Raw genomic sequence first — 13,992 nt, 5'->3', positions numbered from 1 at the left:
ATCTGTATAGAAGCAATTTCATAAAGAGGTATGGCTTTTCACACACAAATCCATTCAATAAAAATATTAGTGTCTAGTGTGTAGTAACCATTAAGAAAGAAAAATAAAAACTGAACCTTATCTGTCCAACAGTTTACGCTACATTAATGTATTTCACATAATTTTGTACAATATCAGGTCTAAGTTATATCATTAAGACCCTTGAGAGTCCGAAAGGTGTCTTTCAAATACATAATATAAGATAATAAATAGCAAAATCAAGTGACACTCACCAAGATTTTCTTTAGTTCTTACAAAAACACTAGTTGAGAAAAAAAATAGAATTTAAAAAAATTAAAGGTATCCCCATCCACAGATTTCACTGCCATAACAAAATATCCTCTATAATAACAAGAATACGATAAATCCATTCTGACGATGTCAGTTTTAGAATAGTGGCAATCTTGAATTCGTGCTCACTCATGGTGGACACTACAGAGAACATCGTGGTGTCCATTCCTCTGTTATGGATTCAACTCCAGTAGGCACTAACTGTTACCTAGGCATGTATGCAGCCATTACAGAAGAGCATTCCTCTGCCTTCCTAACGGGTGGGGTTGGCTGCAGACCCAAGTCAGGCATCAGAACAGAAGCAGCCTCAAGCAAACTTATTTTAAAATGTTTATTTTATTCTCTTCTGTCCCTTGTATTCTGTTGGTGATGCTTGAGCCTACGACTCCTGATCTCTTTCGTAGGTTCTATCTCCAGGGGTATCTCATTTTGTGTTTTCTTTACTTTTCTATTTCCATTTTTAGATCCTGGAAGGCTTTGTTAAATTTCTTCACCTGTTTGGTTGTGTTTTCCTCTAATTCTTTAAGGACATTATTCATGTCCTTCACAAAGCCCTCCATTATCATCATGAGATGTGGTTTTAAATCTAAATCTTGCTTTTCTGGTGTGTTGGGAGATCCAGGATTTGCTGTGGTGGAAGAACTGTTTTCTGTTGCTTCGGTTCTTGCGCTTTCCTCTCACCCTCTCTGGTGTTGGTTGGCCTTGTCCCCCCTGTGGACCTGTGAGCCTGTAATCTTAGAAGAGCACTCCTGAGAGACCAGCTCTCTCTGGGCAGGATTTCGGTACAGAGGGCTGTGGGATAGCCTTAGCTCTGGGCGCAGATGGAGACTGGAAGGTTCCTTTCTCTTCAACTCAGCTGAGTTACCTACATACTATCTCAGTCTCCTTCCTCTCCAAAATCGTTTATTTGGGGGTTTTTATTTGTTTGTTTGTTTGTTTGTTTGGGTTTTTTTTTTTGAGACAAAGGCAAGTCTGGCTTCAAGCTCCTTTTGAGGTTCAAGGCTCTGAACACTTATCCCCCCTGCCTCCACCTCCCAAGTGCTGGGATTGCAGGTGTGCACCACTACACAACACCTGAGTTACAGTTGGGTTTGTTTGTTGGTTTGTTTTTGTTTTTGTTTTGCTTTTTCTTTAGTCCTGAGGTTTAAGTCAAGGGCCTTGTGCAAGCCCGTGCTCTGCCACTGAGATTCACTCCAGCAAACAGTTGTTTTTACATGTCCTTGAATTTTGTAAAAGTTACTTGCATGCTTCATTACATGACTACTTACTTTCAACAATACATTTCTACAATTCATATTATATAATATAAAATTGTGGCTTCTCTGATATATTACATCCCATTATTTGAACACATTTAAAAATTCTACAGAGAGATTGATCTACTGATTAATGAGTACTTGCTGCTCTTGCACAGGTTCTGCTGAGTTCTGCATAGCCATGCTAAACGCAGGTCTGACATAGTTCCCACTCCTGGAGCAGGATTAGCAGGGCATAAGCTTCCACAAGTGTTGATGGTTGATGGCATGAGGCTTGTTTATAACAATGTACATAATTTACTTTATATTCCTCCTTGGGGAGATGTTCACCCTGCCAAGGTTAAAGACTGAATGATAATTAGAAGCAGAGTCCAGGAGGTAATAGTGTGTCTAATGTCCTCAGCAAAACAGTAAACACTGTGGATTTCAGGATAGCCCTTAAGACTATAAGAAAGGGGCTGGAGAGATGGCTCAGTGGTTAGAGCACTGACTTCTCTTCCAGAGGTCCTGGGTTCAATTCCCAGTAACCACATGGTGGCTTACAACCATATATAAAAGGATCTGATGCCCTTTTCTAGTGTGTCTGAAAACAGCAAAAGTGTACCACATACATAAATAAACAAATCTTATTTTAAAAAAGACTGTGAGAAAGAACTCTGAAAAGGAGTCAAAAATATGTAATTTCTCAACTATGCAAAATATAAGAATACAACATGAGGGAGCAGGGAGCAAAAAAAAAAAAAAGAATACAACATGAATTATATCATACAATATGAGTTATATGAGGGGTTCATGGACCTAAAAGAACAAAGAGGGCTATACTATGAACCAGCTTGTCAAAAAGATACTCAAAAAGGAGATAAAGAGATCTAGGGAGTGGTGATCTCAAGACAGGATCCCACCCAGCTAAATCTATTGTTTGTGCTTACATTTGCTATGTTAAAAATTATATACTTGCTGTCTTTTCTAAGAATCAAGGGGCTAAGTTCATAAAATGTTGATTCATGGGATAATCAAAAGGAAACTTGGAGGGCTGAAGAGATGGCACTGACTGCTCTTCCAGAGGTCCTGAGTTCAATTCCCAGCAACCACATAGTGGCTTATAACCATCTGTAATGGGATCTTATGCCCTATTCTGGTGTGTCTGAAGATAGCAACACCGTACTCCCGTACATTAAATAAATAAATCTTTTTAAAAAAGGGAACTTGGGTAAACGATTGAATTGATATGTAAATAAAAGACTGGGCTGCAAAAAAGAACTATTTGGAGAGCAATCACAACTCTTTTAGAATTTTTTTTCTAGCAGCTTTTCTGACTTTGGTCAGAAAAAAACATGAGCTATACAGAGAGCTTTGGCATTTTTTTTCTAGCAAGAGAGAGATGTCTGGAGATCTCTGAGAAGTCTCAAGCAGAACACAGCTGTTAGCTTGTGCCAGGATTGATTTGGAGTCATTTCTTTCACCTCTCTCAAATACAAAGCCAGAAGCTATCTACAGAGAACTATCTAGGGAGCCATACTGCGCATAAAACAAGGCTTCTAAGTTGTTCTTTTGATGCTCCCAAACACAGCTGTCAGCTTTTATCCACAACTGACTTTGGATCATTTCTTCTGCCTCTCCAAAACACCCATTCCTCAGGATCTCCTCTTCAAGCTGAGGCTGGTCCTTGGCACCCAGAATCACTATGCAGTTCAAACTCACTATGTAGACAGGGATACTTAAGTACAGGTATAGTCAAATGAAAATTATAAGGTAGAATAAAAACAAAATTGGCTTAGTCTTTTATGCTACTGTTACAAGATACATAAGACTGGATAATTTAGAAACAGTAGAGTTTCAAAAGTTTAGAGTCTAGGAGGTCCAAGGACAAGGCACTAGTGAGCTTTATGCCTGGTGAGAGCTCAGTAGTGATTTGGACAAGGCACTAGTGAGCTTTATGCCTGGTGAGAGCTCAGTAGTGATTTGGACAAGGCACTAGTGAGCTTTATGCCTGGTGAGAGCTCAGTAGTGATTTCTAAGAGACTCCATTGTTGCTGAGTTACAGGAGAAGAATGCTGCATCCTTACATGGTAGAAAGAACAGAAGTGAGCTGGGGAGGATGGTATAGCTTAGTGACTGAACTTCTGCTTGTGTTCAACACCCATTCCCAAAAGGGGTGTTGAGAAATTCAAGAAGAGACAAAAGGTCTAAAAGAACCCAACACACCCTCATAACACTCTTGCAAGGCTGCAAATCCAGGCCCTGAGGCTCTGAACCCAACTCAAAAGCTCTGAGAGCATTTTCTAAGTCCTAAGAATCCCTCTAAAAAGCAGCTTTCAGCCTGGCATATGGCACACACCTTTAATCCCAGCTCTGGGGCAGAGGCAGACAGATCTCTGGGTTTGAGGTTTACAGAGCAAATTCCAGGACATTTAGGATACACACTGAGAAGACCTTGTCCCTAAACCATTGCCCAAAGAAAATAAAGAGGCTTTCCTGCTGCTTTACATTGTTAACTTTCAACAGATGACTTTGAAAGAGATTCTGTAGAGGAAAATAAATCATACATTATTCATTTTTAACATTTTGCATATGCTGAGTCCTTATCATTGAGAATATAATTTGTTTCTTTAGGTGTTATGGTGGGAGGTTTTTTGTTGTATTTTAACAGCTCCTGCTCTTGAGCTTTGGATGTGCTGGAACTTGAGGTAAGTCTGTCTCTGTCTCCCCAGGGCTAGGTTTAGAGTTATGAGCTACATCACTTGGCTACTACTGTTTTGTTAGGTGTTTTTTAAAAATTACACTTAAGCCTGGGGTGTTAGCATGCCTTTAATACTATCATTTAGGAGGCAGACTCCAGGACAGCCAGGACTAAAGAGAGAGACCCTGTTTCAAAAATAAATATAAAATAAAAAAAATTTAAATTATACTCAAGACACATTTTAATGGTATTTTATGTGTATTGGTGTTTTGCCTGCATAAATGTTTGTACACCACATGCATGCCTGATATCCTTGGAAGCCAACAGAAGAAGTCCAATCCACTGGGCCTGGAGTTATGGATACTGTGAGAAATTAAACCCAGATTCTCTACAAAAAGCAACCAGTACTCTTTCTGGTGAAGAATGACACCCTAGACTCAAGTAACATGTAAACACAAAGAGTGTTTTATTCTGCTGAAGTCCAGCATGCTGGAGTCTCCATTACCATGACAGAGAGACTCCAAAGTAAGTTCTCAGGCCTTATTCAAAGCACATTAGGGGAGTTCCAGGGTAGGTGGCCTCTATCTTAATCTTTTGACTCCATCTCTCGGAACATTCCATAATCATTACCAGGACGTGGTGCTGGAAACTTGCTGAGGAAGTCTGTCTGGAAACTGCTGCTGACCTCTTGTCCTCGCATCAGGCAGGGCAGATTCTGACTAGCTGCCTGCAGCCTAAGTTTTGGGGGTTTCTATTTTTTATTTTTTTATTCTTTTGGTTTTGTTGTTGTTTCTAGTAACTGACTTCTTGGGATTGCATGGACTTGCCCAATTCTTAGGCATAGTATCCTGAACTGTCAATTTGAAGCTTGTCATGGAATCATTCTAGACTTCTCAATATGTGTGTGTGTGTGTGTGTGTGTGTGTGTGTGTGTGTGTGTGTGAGTTGCTTCTCTCTACCATGTGAGTAGTCATGGGGATCAGACTAAGGCCGTCGATCCTTGGCAGTGAGAGACTTCTAAATGCTGCCACTAGGACGGCTCCTATTCACAGCAATGGTGCCACCCACAGGTGACAGGGACCTGGTAGACCCATTGCCATGGAAACAGCCAAACATTCCAGCATACTCAGGTTCAGATGCCCACCCATACCTGGGAGCAAGTGACATCACTAACTCCACAAAAGGCCGATCCCCCTTCCCTTCTCTCTCTCTTCTCTCTTGACCTGACCTCTGTCTCATTCCATTAAACCTCCCCACGTGGAACTGTGTTGGTTTGGTGTGGTTTGTCCCGAGTCGAGCTGAGATTTCTATCCTAACACTAATCACTGAAGGCTGTTTTTGGGTTTTTAAATAACATCTCAAGTAGCTCAGGCTGGCTGCCTTCAACTCCGACCTAAAGATGACCTTGACTTTTGATCCTACAGCCTCCACTCTCCCGGGTGCTGGTGAAGGACCCTAGAAGCTTTCTCCAGCCTTACACCCACCCACCTCAGGGTCAAGGCTAGGCCAGGTTCCATTCTCCACCCACAGTTCTCTAGAGGAGCAGGAACATTCTTGAAAAACCAAAAAATGTACTGATAGTCACCTGACCCTCTCTGGTCCTAGATAGAGTTCAAATTCATGTCATAATCTGCCAGTGCTTGCTGCTAGCCAATATATTCAAAGGTCAAGATGCTCAGCCAATAAGTTTAAACTGTAACCTTGCTGATGTAACCTGTACCCCTAAAAAGTATAAAAACTGCTTGTAATAAGCCATTCAGGGTCACCTTCTAGTACTATGAGGGGTGATTGAGGGTCGACCCCAATGCATGGGAAAAATAAGCCTTAGGTTTGCATCAAACTCTGTTCTTGTGTCTCACTTGGGGAGTCTCCCGGTAGTTAAGATGCACTTTGAGTCTGAGTCTTAAATTTGGTGTATTGGCCAGGAAGACAGACCCCCTATGAAATCACAAGGAATGGTGGTCAGAGGAACAGCTCGAGCTTGAAGTCAGGTACCACAGTTGTCTGTATTCATTGCCCAGGACATCAGAAGGGAAGAGACTCGGTGGCCCAGGGCAATAACCAGGCAGATATCAAGAGGGTCAAGGAGTGGCTATGCAAGAGCCAATCCTGCTTATGACCTTGCAAGAGACACCTGCTGGGAAATGGGATTAGACTAAGGAAGGGATGGCCTCACTTAGAATATACAACAGAAGAAAAGGCCCAAATTGCTAGCCACCCCACTAACCATTACTTAGAGGAAGAAGGACAATGGTGCACTCAAGAGGGGAAAATATACTCCCCAGAGAACAAGCAACAGACTCACTTGGCCAAATGCACAAATGAACTCATTTAGTGGATGAGAAGCTCATCCAAGCAGTCAGAGGATCTAAGGTATACGTAACGGACCTTAGGTTTTTAGCCAGACAGACAGTATAACAGTGTAAGGTATGTCAGCAAGTAAATGCGTACACAGCCAAGAGCAAACAGGGCAAGAGACCTAAGGGAGAATGACCTGGAGCATGTTGGAGGCTGATTTCACCCAAGTCAGGAAAATATGGTTACAAACACCTCCTAGTGTTTGTAGATACTCTCTCTGGATGGGTTGAGGTTTCCCCACCAAGCAGGAAACAGCTACTGTGGGAGCCAAGAAGATATTAGAAGAAAACTTCCTGAGGTTTGGAGTGCCCAAGGTAATTTGATTGGACAAACGTCCTGCTTTTGTTTCTAAGGTAAGTCAGGGATTAGCAAAGATACTGGGGACTAATTGGAAGTTCCACTCTGTGTACCTTCCCCAGAGCTCAGGGCAAGTAGAAAGAATGAACAGAACCTTAAAATAGACCTCAACTAAATTGACCTTAGAGACTGGTGCTGACTGGGTGGTGTTCCTTCACCTGGCCTTGTTCCAAGCCCAGAACACCCCCTACCATTTTAACCTGACTGCCTTTGAGATCCCGTTTGATACCCTGTATTAGTCAGGGTTCTCAGTCATAGAACTTATGGTAGTCTCTATATAGTAAGGTATTTGTTGGTGACTTACAGTCTGTAGTCCAACTCCCCAAGGATGGTCAGCAGCAGCTGTGAATGGAAGTCCAAGGGTCTAGCAGATGCTCAGTCCCACAAGGCAAGGGACCTTCTTTCTTCCAGTGTCCTTATGTAGGTCTCCAACAGAAAGTGTATCCCAGATTAAAGGTGTATACTGCCACGCCTGGATCTGGGACTTGCTTTGTCCCAGATGACCTTGAACCCAGAGATCTCCTTGCCTTAGATCTCCTGGAGTTCATAGCCACTATGCATCAAGATCTCCATGCCAAGATCCAGGTCAGACACTTGTATCTCCCAGCCTCAAGAACAGGATCAAAAGTGAGCCTTCCAATTCTGGATTGTGGTTCATTCCAGATACAGTCAAGTTGGCAACCAGGAATAGCCACTATATACCCCAACTCCCTTCCTTGGGGTCCACTGGACCCTCCCTCCCTGGAGGTATCCCAACTCACTGATAGAAACTCCTTCTTGAGGCTTCAAGCCTTTCAGTCGATACAAAATGAGACTTGTCCCAAACTGTTTGCCTTATATGCTCCAGAAACCCCAGAGACCCCTCACTGATTCCAGACTGGTGACTGGCACTTTATAAATCAGTTTTGACTGAGGATGTAACTCAGTTGGTAGAGTACTAGCCTGACATACAGGAAACCCAAGGTTTGATCCCCAGCACCATATAAACCATGACTGGTCACAAATACCTTTAACTCTAGCACTTAAATAGAGGGGGAGGATCAGAATTTCAAGCTCATCCTCAGTTTCACGACTAGGCATAAGAACACGTCTTTAAAAAAGCTAAAATTTTTGGAGGTCCCACCTGAAGCATTATCCAGCTTTAATGTTATCTTTCAGTGTGTGCACAGATGCATGCATGCTGCTGTACAGAAGATGTACAGCTCTGTGAAGCCACCTCTGTGTTGTCAGGATTAGTCAGTATTTCTCTTGTGAGCCATACTGACTGCCTTATATCAGTTTGTTTGAGGTGGGATCTCTCCCTGTAGCTATGGCTAGTCTTCAAGAGCAGGCTGGCCTAGAACTCATAGAGATCCTGCCTTTGACTCCTTGAGAGTTTAAATTAAAGGTGCCTATCACCACAACCCAGCTAATTATTCTAGTTTAAAAGCTCACTTTTAGTCATATATCATTTCCTATAACCCCAGCTGTTCTGGAGGACACAGCAGGAGACAACCTGGGTAACAAAGAGACACACACACAAAATAGGGCTACATAGCTCAGGGGAGCACTTGCCTGGTATGTAGGAGGCCCTGGGGTGGACGCCAGGTACTGCAGAACAAAACTTGTCTCAAAACAAAAATTGAAAGACCAACCATGAAAGACTAATGAGGCCAGGGAGGTCTGCCCTGGATGAGGAGGCTGGGGAGAGTCAATCTGCTGAGGACTTAGATCCCATTGACCTCTCAGTTCCAATGATTAGTGGAAATGGGAAACTCTAAAATTGTAAAGTTACTTACCTAAGCTGTTACATGACACGCTAAACACATTAACCCTTTGTCACATTTTTTATGATGAGATCACAATTCTAGACTTATTTTTCTGGTGATTTATTTTTTATCCGTATGACTGTTTAGTCTACAAGTATATCTGTGCAACACCTACATACTGTACCCAGACAGGCCAGCCCAGGATGCTGTAAACCCTTGGCATTGGAGTTGCAGACAGCTGTTAGTGCTGTGTGGGGTGCTAGAAACAAACCCAGACCTTCAGCAGCCCTGAAAGTGTAGTGTTTGTTTGTTTGTATTTTTGTTTGTTTCAGACAGGATCTAAATAGTTCTAGCTGTCCTGGAAGTCACTATGTAGACAAGACTGGCCTCAGCCTCACAGAAATCTGCCTGCTTCTGTCTCCTAAGTGCTGGAATCAAAGATACGTGCTACCATGCCTAACTGCAAAGTGGGGTTTTTATTTTATTTTATTTTCTAATGTCTATTTGTATGCAAATTCTATTTATACACGTTATGTAGGACATTATTTTTCATTCAGGTTGCTGCATTGCTTGCACAAGATAAGTTTATTTTTTTTATAGTATAGAGTTTATTCAGGTCATGGGGGGAGTTGAGAGGGTAGTAGAGGGAGAGAGGGAGAGAGAGAGAGAGAGGGAGAGAGAGGGAGGGGGAGAAGAGAGGGGGAGAGAGAGAGGGAGGGGGAGAGAGAGAGAGAGAGGGAGAGAGAGAGGGAGGGAGAGAGAGAGAGGGAGAGAGAGAGAGGGAGAGAGAGGGAGGGGGAGAAGAGAGGGGGGAGAGAGAGGGAGGGGGAGAGAGAGAGAGAGAGGGAGAGAGAGGGAGAGAGAGAGAGGGAGAGAGAGAGGGAGAGAGAGAGGGGGAGAGGGAGAGAGAGGGAGAGAGAGAGAGAGAGAGAGGGAGAGAGAGAGGGAGAGAGAGAGGGAGAGAGAGAGGGGGAGAGGGAGGGGGAGAGAGGGAGAGCGAGATGGAGGGAGAGAGAGAGGGAGAGAGAGATGGAGGGAGAGAGAGAGGGAGAGAGAGGGAGGGGGAGAGAGACGGAGGGTGAGAGAGAGGGAGAGAGAGGGAGGGGGAGAAGAGAGGGGGCAGAGAGAGAGAGGGAGGAGGAGAGAGAGAGAGGGAGAGAGAGAGAGGGAGAGAGAGGGAGGGGGAGAAGAGAGGGGGGAGAGAGAGAGGGAGGGGGAGAGAGAGAGAGGGAGGGAGAGAGAGAGGGAGAGAGAGAGAGGGAGGGAGGGGAGAGAGAGAGGGAGAGAGAGGGAGAGAGAGAGAGGGAGGGAGAGAGAGAGGGAGAGAGAGAGGGAGAGAGAGAGAGAGGGGGGAGAGAGGGGGGGAGAGAGAGAGGGAGGGGGAGAGAGAGAGGGAGAGGGAGGGAGGGAGGGAGGAGGGGTGGGGAGAGCAAGAGCATAAGTTTATTTTTTAAAACTTTATTTTAAATAAAAATGTCAGTAGAATTAACAGAGTTTATATGGTTTACAGCCCTGTTAACAAACAGCACTACTATTGGCAACTGGAAAACTGTCTCCAGTACTGAAGCAGGTATAGGCTATCTGTCTGTCTGTCTGGAACCAATCAGGACTCCAGATAGAAGTTTCAAAACCAAGATAAGAACTTGTGTTTTTTTTTGTTTTTGTTTTTTTTGTTTTTTTTTTAACCAAGTTGGCAGTTAAGTTTGTAGTAACATTGTTAAGTTCTGGAAGAAAAAGGGCAATTTTACTTGAGACGGTAGTTACAGACATAATCTAGAATAAAACAGGAAAACAAAGCTGATGGCAGTTTTCATTTTCTAGCTGCCACCAAAAGTTTAAGTAGAGAAGTAGTCCACCAACTGACCTGTAGCATTACAAGTTCATTACAGTTAGGATGCACTGTAAAAAGGCTCCTTAACAATAAAGCCCAGGCCTCAGGTGGCTCTAGCAGTTCATCTTAATTATTTGCTTACTGACATTACTAAACAGCCAGCCACAGGCAGAAGTGCAAACTACAAACACACTTCAACCCTACTAAAAACTCTGCAAAGAAACGGGATCCGTCTTTAGTACACTGCTCACCTAGTATGCAGTCTCCTGGGTTCCATCCCCAGCACTGCACAAATGTAGTGTAGTGGCACCTCTAAACTGAAGGTCAAATACAGAACTTGAGGCCAGTCTGATCTACATGAGATTCTCTCAAAAGCAAAAGAGTCCCAGAGAAATGGCATAGCGGCGAAGACCACTTGCTGCTCTTCCAGAGGACTCAAGGTCTGTTCCCTACACCTACTTCAGATGGCCCTCAACTCCAGGCAGAAACTACACAGAGTAAGTGCCGGTAACTCCCAGAGATCTGGAAGCAGAGTAATCTTGAGTTCAAGTATACTCTAGAAAGCCATATAGCAAAACACTGTGTCAAAGAAAAACAAAACAGCAAAGAAAAACCTTTCAGATTTTCCCAGCCATGGAAAGATTCCTTGTTACAGAATATTTGAACTGTTTCTAGTTAGGATGTGGTTCAGCCTTTAGCACGCACCTTTAATCCATCTGGCTGGAAGACAGACATGCCCTTCATACTCACTTTTAATTCCAAACAATGAATTGTAAAGGTAAAGGTAGTTTATAGAAGGAAGGACCAAAGTTGTTAAGTGATGTCGAATTGAGTGCCAGAAAAAAAATGACCAATCAGAGAAAGATTTCACAGAACAGGATGTCCAACTCTCACGAGACGATAGAAGGGAAGCTACTTAAGGGAGAGGCAGCCAGCACAGGAGAGAGTACAATACTGGGAAACAGTAGACTTTGTACAGAACAGTACAGTAGAGTTGTAATGGCCCCCCAATCAGATGCGTGCCAGGCTAGATTCCCCCTTCTGGTCTCTATAAATACTTGCCTGAAACTAATCTTAGGGCTGTCCCCTCCTGCTCTTCTGTGTGAGACACAGTGATATAGCCCAAGCTCAAGCTTGAATAAAGAGACCCTAATGCCACTGCATTGGATTTGGGCCCCTTTTGGTCTTTGGGGTTCAGGAATGCTTTCTGACACAACAGTAGTACAAAAGAAGGCAGTTTTACTGGGACAGATGTGCAGAGACAGGTTGCCGAGAGAGGAGAGCAAGCTGTAGACAGTTGAAGAATGAGAAGGAGCCAGAAGATTGGAATGCATTGCCAAAGTTAGTGTGAGGCCAAGCAGAGAATTTAGAAGAGGCTGAGAGAGAACCAGATTGAATCAGTCAGCACAGAGAGGAGTTTCAAGCCAGAAAATCTGATTTGAACCGGCCAGCCAAAATTCAGAACGAACAACAAAGGGTGAGTCTATTTAGCAGCAAGTGTCCATCTTCATACATATCACATTCCTTTCTCTTTTCAGTCTCAGTGACCTGTGACTAACATTAGGTTATTCTTTCCTAGATAGCCCTAAAGCCATTACATCTCTGTTCCTTTAAAAATTTAAAAATTTATTTTGTGCCCCACCCCCAACTTGGTATCTTTTCAAAATACAACCTAATGGAGTATAACTTTTAAAATTGTGTTTGTTGGATTGATTTTCAAGACAGGGTTCTTCCATGTAGACCTGGTTCCTGGAACTTGCGCTGTAGACAAGGCTGGCCTCAAACTGCCTAACCCCTGAGTACTGGGCTCAAAGGCATGTGCCACCACTGCCCATCAAACCTTAATTTAAAAAAGATTTTAATTGCATGTTGTTATTATTTATGTGGGAAAGACCAGGTACAGAGTAAAGTCAGAGGGCTGTTACCTGTGGGAGTGGGTTTTCCCTTTCTACCATTTGAGTCCTAGAGATAAAGACCAGGTACAAAAGTCAGGGCTGTTACCTGCAGGAGTGGGTTCTCCCTTTCTACCATTTGAGTCCTAGAGACTGAACTTAGGTCATCAGGCTTAGAGGAAAATGCCTTTAATTTTTTTATTGTTGTTTGCTTTTTTCATTTTTTTTATTTTTTTAACTCTTTTTTTAAAAATATTCATGTATTTAATGTACATGAATAAGAGTGTAGCTATCTTCAGACACACCAGAAGAGGGCATCAGATCTCATCACAACAGAAGGTTGTGAGCCACCAAGTGGTTGCTGGGAATTGAACTCAGGACCTCTGGAAGAGCAGTCAGTGCTCTTAACCACTGAGCTATCTCTCCGGCCCTCAGTGTTTTTTGTTTTTTTTTTTTTTTGTTTTGTTTTGTTTTTTTTTTTTTTTTAAGAGAGTGTCTAATGTAGCCCAGGCTAGCCTAAAACAATGTAGCTGAGGATGACCTTCAAAGTCTGATCCTTGTGTCATAACCACCAGTGTGCTGGAGTCACAGGTATCCAGAACCTTGTGCTTTATACAACAGAGCACTGACCTCACGGCTTGGTGCATGCTAAGTATATCCAAGCACCTCTCTCTCTGTCTCTCTGTCTGTCTCTCTCTCTCTCTCTCTCTCTGTCTCTCTCTCTCTCTGTCTCTCTCTCTGTCTCTGTCTCTCTCTGTGTCTGTCTCTCTCTCTGTCACTCTCTGTCTCTCTGTCTCTCTCTGCCTCTCTCTCTCTCTGTGTCTCTCTTTCTCTCTTTTTTTTTTTTTTTTTTTTTTTTTTTTTTTTTTTTTTTTTTTGTCTTGTTTTGAGTTATGGCCTCTCTGTAGTGGGACTGTTCTAGAATTTGATGTATAGAATAGGCTGACCTCAAACACATGTCTCTCAAATGCTGGGATTAATGTTGTATGCACTATGCCCTGCTTAAGGGTTTTTTTATTATTCATTTATTTGCCAGGCATGGTCGTATATGACTTTAATTGCAGCACTGGAAAGCAAAGACAGAAGGGTCTCTGAGTTCCAGAACTCTCCCTCTGCCTTCCCTGTGCTTGGAATAAAGATGTGAACCCACTGCTGCCTGCCCCTCCCCAAAACACAATTAAAAAAAAAAAACTTTATGTGTGTTTGTATATATGCCTTGCTGTATATTTGTGCCCACAAAGGCAAGCAGAGGGCATCACATCCTCTGGAAATAGAGATAGACTCTGGACTCCACCCATTATGGGTGCTTGAACTAAACCTGGGTCCCCTTGTGAGCAGCAAGTCCTCTTAACTGCTGAGCTCTCCAGACCCTCGTCTGTGCTTTCTAAAGACCCTTCTCCCTTTCCCATGTTCTCGCCCATGGTCTGCACCCGGTGAACATCCACTTTTGGATGTTTCCAACACCTCTCACAGCCCTCACTGGTGTCACACTGCAGTCTGTACTTACAGTGTGCAGTTACACTGTAAGGGGCTTTCAGTG

Source organism: Micromys minutus (assembly GCF_963924665.1).
Source record: "Micromys minutus genome assembly, chromosome: 31".
Taxonomy (NCBI): domain Eukaryota; kingdom Metazoa; phylum Chordata; class Mammalia; order Rodentia; family Muridae; genus Micromys; species Micromys minutus.
Note: the sequence above shows the minus strand (reverse complement) of the source record.